The sequence below is a fragment of the Pezoporus occidentalis genome, unplaced genomic scaffold (assembly GCF_034315485.1).
Source record: "Pezoporus occidentalis ecotype Australia unplaced genomic scaffold, CSIRO_AGI_Poc_V1 ctg1196, whole genome shotgun sequence".
NCBI lineage: Eukaryota > Metazoa > Chordata > Aves > Psittaciformes > Psittacidae > Pezoporus > Pezoporus occidentalis.
This window is the reverse complement of record NW_026912990.1, coordinates 2705-9368: the sequence shown is the minus strand read 5'-3', so window position 1 is coordinate 9368 and position 6664 is coordinate 2705. Positions and strand designations below refer to the sequence as shown.

The 6664-nt window shown below is 58.8% G+C and overlaps 1 long non-coding RNA gene across 1 annotated transcript; it reads left to right on the top strand.

Annotated features, from left to right (window-relative positions):
- The first annotated feature begins 524 nt into the window (after nucleotides 1-524).
- Nucleotides 525-6242, top strand: LOC134156883 (uncharacterized). The gene is made up of 3 exons (XR_009962103.1): nucleotides 525-585; nucleotides 3052-3164; nucleotides 6125-6242. It is a non-coding gene; the product is annotated as an uncharacterized LOC134156883 (long non-coding RNA).
- Nucleotides 6243-6664: the final 422 nt, after the last annotated feature.

The following is a 6664-nucleotide window of genomic DNA, read 5'->3' as shown; positions in this document are numbered from 1 at the left end:
CTACTTAGAGGAGAGGCCTGATTAATCTCATTAGTATTAATGGCGGGGTGTCTGATCAATTCATTAATATTAATGAGTTGACACCCTGCTTAGAGGAGGGGCCTGATTAATCTCATTAATATTAATGGAGGTGGTGTGTGTGGTGTCTGGTCAATTCATTAATATTAATGAGGTGACGGCCTGCTTAGAGGAGGGGCCTGATTAATCTCATTAATATTAATGATGGAACAGTCGGGTGTGTGTGTGTTTACTCTCATGAATATTAATGAGGGGACAGTCGGGGGGGTGGGTGGGGTTAATCTCATTAATATTAATAAGGGCACAGTCATTAATATTAATATTAATGATGGAACAGTCGGGTGTGTGTGTGTGTGTGATTAATCTCATTACTATTAACGATGGACACCCATTAGTGATTATTAGCTCGTTAATAACGGTGCCCCATGAGCTCTGCTTCTGTCATGCATATTAATGAGGGGGTAGCTCATGCATATTAATGAGGCTGTCCCCCATGCCCCTCCCCTCCGTGGCAGCCCTCGGACACCGAGCCCTGCTCCCTGCCCCTGGAGCACTCCTTTGAGCCGGGTAAGGTTTAACCCACACCCCAATATGGGGGGGTCCCATTGGCCCCCCCATTGTGCGCCCATTGTCTCCCCATTGCCTCCATTGTCTCCCCATTGTGCACCCATTGGCCCCCCATTGGCCCCCATTGTGCCCCCATTGCCCCCACTGTACCCCCATTGGCCCCATTGTACCCCCATTGGTCCTATTGTTCCCCCATTGTGCCCCCATTGTGTCCCCATTGTCTTCCCATTGTGCCCCATTGCCCCCATTGTGCCCCCATTGCCCCCATTGTGCTCTCATTGCCCCCACTGTACCCCCATTGTCCCCCCATTGCCCCCATTGTCCCCATTGCCCCCATTGCCCCCATTGTCCCCCCATTATCCCCCCATTCTCCCCCCATTGCCCCCATTACCCCATTGCCCCCCATTGCCCCCATTGCCCCCATTGCCTCAATTACCCCATTGCCCCCATTGCCTCCATTGTGCCCCCATTGTGCCCCCATTGTGTCCCCATTGTGTCCCCATTGTGCCCCCATTGTGCCCCCATTGTGTCCCCATTGTCTTCCCATTGGCCCCATTGTCTCCCCATTGTGTCCCCATTGCCCCCACTGAACCCCCATTGGCCCCATTGTACCCCCATTGGTCCTATTGTTCCCCCATTGTGCCCCCATTGTGTCCCCATTGTCTTCCCATTGGCCCCATTGTGCCCCCATTGTCTCCCCATTGCCCCCATTGTCTCCCCATTGCCCCCATTGTGCCCCCATTGCCCCCATTGTGTCCCCATTGTGCCCCCATTGCCCCCATTGTGCCCCCATTGCCCCCACTGTTCCCCCATTGGCCCCAGTGTCCCCCCATTGTGCCCCCATTGTCTCCCCATTGCCTCCATTGTGTCCCCATTGTGTCCCCATTGCCCCCATTGTGTCCCCATTGCCCCCATTGTGCACCCATTGTGCCCATTGTGCACCCATTATCCCCATTGTGCCCCCATTGTGTCCCCATTGTGTCCCCATTGCCCCCATTGCCCCCATTATCCCCATTGTGCCCCCATTGCCCCCATTATCCCCATTGTCCCCCCATTGTGCCCCCATTACCCCCTTTATCCCCTTTATCCCCATTGTCCCCCCATTGTGCCCCCATTACCCCCATTATCCCCATTGTGCCCCCATTGTGCCCCCATTACCCCCATTATCCCCATTGTCCCCCCATTGTGCCCCCATTGCCCCCATTATCCCCATTGTCCCCCCATTGTGCCCCCATTACCCCCTTTATCCCCATTGTCCCCCCATTGTGCCCCCATTACCCCCATTATCCCCATTGTGCCCCCATTGTGCCCCCATTACCCCCTTTATCCCCATTGTCCCCCCATTGTGCCCCCATTACCCCCATTATCCCCATTGTGCCCCCATTGTCTCCCCATTGCCCCCATTATCCCCATTGTCCCCCCATTGTGCCCCCATTGCCCCCATTATCCCCATTGTCCCCCCATTGTGCCCCCATTACCCCCATTATCCCCATTGTGCCCCCATTACCCCCATTGCCCCCATTATCCCCATTGTACCCCCATTGCCCCCATTGTGCCCCCATTACCCCCATTATCCCCATTGTACCCCCATTGTCCCCATTGTCTCTATTCTCCCCATTGTGCCCCCATTACCCCCATTATCCCCATTGTACCCCCATTGTCCCCCCATTACCCCCATTGCCCCCCATTATCCCCATTGTACCCCCATTGTCCCCCCATTGTGCCCCCATTACCCCCATTATCCCCATTATCCCCATTGTGCCCCCATTATCCCCATTGTTTCCCCATTACCCCCATTGTCCCCCCATTGTCCCCCCATTGCCATTATCCCCATTGTGCCCCCATTGTGGCCCCCTTGCCCCCATTGTCCCCTCATTATCCCCATTGTGCCCCCCTTATCCCCATTGTCCCCATTGTCCCCCCCTGTGCCCCCATTATCCCCATTGTTTCCCTATTACCCCCATTGCCCCCATTGTACCCCCATTGCCCCCATTGTGCCCCCATTACCCCCATTGCCCCCATTACCCCCATTGTGTCCCTATTACCCCCATTATGCCCCCATTGTCCCCATTGCCCCCCATTGTCCCCCCATTGCCTCATTGTCCCCTGTTGTGCCCCCATTACTCCCATTGCCCCCATTGTCACCGCATTATCCACATTGTACCCCCATTGTGCCCCCATTGTGCCTATATTGCCCCTATTTTGCCCCCATTATCCCCATTGTCCCCCCATTATCCCCATTACCCCCATTGCCCCCATTGTCCGCATTACCCCCATTGTCCCTTCCATTGCCCCCATTGTCCCCCCATTACCCCCATTACCCCATTGCCCCCCATTGCCCCATTGTCCCCATTGCCCCCATTACCCCATTGTCCCCATAATCCCATTGTCCCCATTACCCCCCATTGCCCCCATTGCCCCCATTACCCCCATTACCCCCCCATTGCCCCATTGCCCCCCTTGCAGACGATGCCCCCCGCTTCCGCCGCCGGGGGACCCTGACCTGGACCCCCGGGCCCGAGCTGGGGCTGAGCCTGGCGCAGAAGCAGCTCACGGAGGAGGAGCGCAACCAACTGCGGGTATGTGGGGCGCCCCATAGGGGTGATGGGGTAACCCCATAGGGGTGATGGGGTAACCCCATAGGGGTGATGGGGGTAACCCCATAGGGGTGATGGGGCCACCCCATAGGGGGTGAAGGGGGTAACCCCATAGGGGTGATGGGGGCGCCCCATAGGGGTGATGGGGGTAACCCCATAGGGGTATGTGGGGCGCCCCATAGGGGGTGAAGGGGGTAACCCCATAGGGGTGATGGGGGTAACCCATAGGGGGTAAAGGGGGTAACCCCATAGGGGGTGAAGGGGGTAACCCCATAGGGGTGATGGGGGTAACCCCATGGGGGTGATGGGGGCGCCCCATAGGGGGTGATGGGGGTAACCCCATAGGGGTGATGGGGGCGCCCCATAGGGGTGATGGGGGTAACCCCATAGGGGTGATGGGGGCGCCCCATAGGGGTGATGGGGGTAACCCCATAGGGGGTGAAGGGGGTAACCCCATAGGGGTGATGGGGGCGCCCCATAGGGGTGATGGGGGTAACCCCATAGGGGTGATGGGGGCGCCCCATAGGGGGTGATGGGGGTAACCCCATAGGGGGTGATGGGGGTAACCCCATAGGGGTGATGGGGGCTCCCCATAGGGGTGATGGGGGTAACCCCATAGGGGTGATGGGGGCGCCCCATAGGGGTGATGGGGGTAACCCCATAGGGGTGATGGGGGCGCCCCATAGGGGGTGAAGGGGGTAACCCCATAGGGGTGGTGGGGGTAACCCCATAGGGGTGATGGGGGCGCCCCATAGGGGTGATGGGGTAACCCCATAGGGGTGATGGGGGTAACCCCATAGGGAGTAACCCCATAGGGGTGATGGGGGTAACCCCATAGGGGTGATGGGGGCGCCCCATAGGGGGTGAAGGGGGTAACCCCATAGGGGTGATGGGGGCGCCCCATAGGGGGTGATGGGGGTAACCCCATAGGGGTGATGGGGTAACCCCATAGGGGTGATGGGGGCGCCCCATAGGGGTGATGGGGGTAACCCCATAGGGGTGATGGGGTAACCCCATAGGGGTGATGGGGGCGCCCCATAGGGGTGATGGGGTAACCCCATAGGGGTGATGGGGGTAACCCCATAGGGGTGATGGGGGCGCCCCATAGGGGTGATGGGGGTAACCCCATAGGGGTGATGGGGGCGCCCCATAGGGGGTGAAGGGGGTAACCCCATAGGGGGTGAAGGGGGTAACCCCATAGGGGTGATGGGGGGCGCCCATAGGGGTGATGGGGGTAACCCCATAGGGGTGATGGGGGCGCCCCATAGGGGGTGAAGGGGGTAACCCCATAGGGGGTGAAGGGGGTAACCCCATAGGGGTGATGGGGGCGCCCCATAGGGGTGATGGGGGTAACCCCATAGGGGTGATGGGGGCGCCCCATAGGGGTGATGGGGGTAACCCATAGGGGGTGATGGGGGTAACCCCATAGGGGTGATGGGGGTAACCCCATAGGGGGTGATGGGGGTAACCCCATAGGGGTGATGGGGGCGCCCCATAGGGGGTGATGGGGGTAACCCCATAGGGGTATGTGGGGCGCCCCATAGGGGTGATGGGGGTAACCCCATAGGGGGTGAAGGGGGTAACCCCATAGGGGTGATGGGGGCGCCCCATAGGGGGTGAAGGGGGTAACCCCATAGGGGTGAAGGGGGTAACCCCATAGGGGTGATGGGGCCGCCCCATAGGGGGTAATGGGGGTAACCCCATAGGGGTGATGGGGGCGCCCCATAGGGGGTGAAGGGGGTAACCCCATAGGGGTGATGGGGGTAACCCCATAGGGAGTGAAGGGGGTAACCCCATAGGGAGTGAAGGGGGTAACCCCATAGGGGTGATGGGGGCGCCCCATAGGGGGTGATGGGGGTAACCCCATAGGGGTGAAGGGGGCGCCCCATAGGGGTGATGGGGGTAACCCCATAGGGGGTGATGGGGGCGCCCCATAGGGGTGATGTTGGTTATGGGGTGCCCCATAGGGGTGATGTTGGTTATGGGGTGCCCCATAGGGGTGATGGTGGTTATGGGGTGCCCCATAGGGGTGATGTTGGTTATGGGGTGCCCCATAGGGGTGATGTTGGTTATGGGGTGACCCATAGGGGTGATGTTGGTTATGGGCTGCCCCATAGGGGTGATGATGGTTATGGGGTGCCCCATAGGGGTGATGTTGGTTATGGGGTGCCCCATAGGGGTGATGTTGGTTATGGGGTGCCCCATAGGGGTGATGTTGGTTATGGGGTGCCCCATAGGGGTGATGATGGTTATGGGGTGCCCCATAGGGGTGACGTTGGTTATGGGGTGCCCCATAGGGGTGATGTTGGTTATGGGGTGCCCCATAGGGGTGATGGTGGTTATGGGGTGACCCATAGGGGTGATGTTGGTTATGGGCTGACCCATAGGGGTGATGTTGGTTATGGGGTGCCCCATAGGGGGTGATGCTTTTGGGGTGACGTGGTTATGGGGTGCCCCATAGGGGGTGATGCTTTTGGGGTGACGTGGTTATGGGGTGCCCCATAGGGGGTGATGCTAAGGGTGATGTGGTTGTGGGGTGCCCCATAGGGGTGACGTGGTTATGGGGTGCCCCATAGGGGTGATGTTGGTTATGGGGTGACCCATAGGGGTGATGGTGGTTATGGGGTGACCCATAGGGGTGATGTTGGTTATGGGGTGCCCCATAGGGGTGATGTTGGTTATGGGGTGCCCCATAGGGGTGATGTTGGTTATGGGGTGCCCCATAGGGGTGATGTTGGTTATGGGCTGACCCATAGGGGTGATGTTGGTTATGGGGTGACCCATAGGGGTGATGATGGTTATGGGGTGCCCCATAGTGGTGATGATGGTTATGGGGTGCCCCATAGGGGTGATGTTGGTTATGGGGTGACCCATAGGGGTGATGTTGGTTATGGGGCTGGCCCCATAGCGGCCATGGGGTGAGGGGGTCCCGCTGCTCGCAGGAGGTGGCCGCCAGGGACGGGCTGTACCGCGTGCGCATCCCCAGGCGGGCGCCGGGACCCGGCGAGGACCCCGCGGGCTCCCACGTGACCTCCTTCGTGCGCGCGGTCAGTTGGGGGGCGCTGGTGGGAGCGGGGACCCACATCCTGTACCCCACATCCCATAGCCCATATAACCCATATATCCCATATATCCCATATATCCTGTATCCCATACCCCATATATCCTGTATCCCACATCCCATATCCCACATCCCATATATCCCGTATATCTCACATCCCATACCCCATATCCCACATCCCATATCCCACATCCCATATCCTACATCCCATATCCCTTATCCCATATATCCCATATATCCCGTATCTCATATCCTATATCCCGTATCCTACATCCCATATCCTGTATCCCATATATCCCACATCCCATATATCCCATATCCCACATCCCATATCCCACATCCCATATCCCATATCCCATATCCCACATCCCACATCCCATATCCCATATATCCCATATCCCACATCCCATATCCCACATCC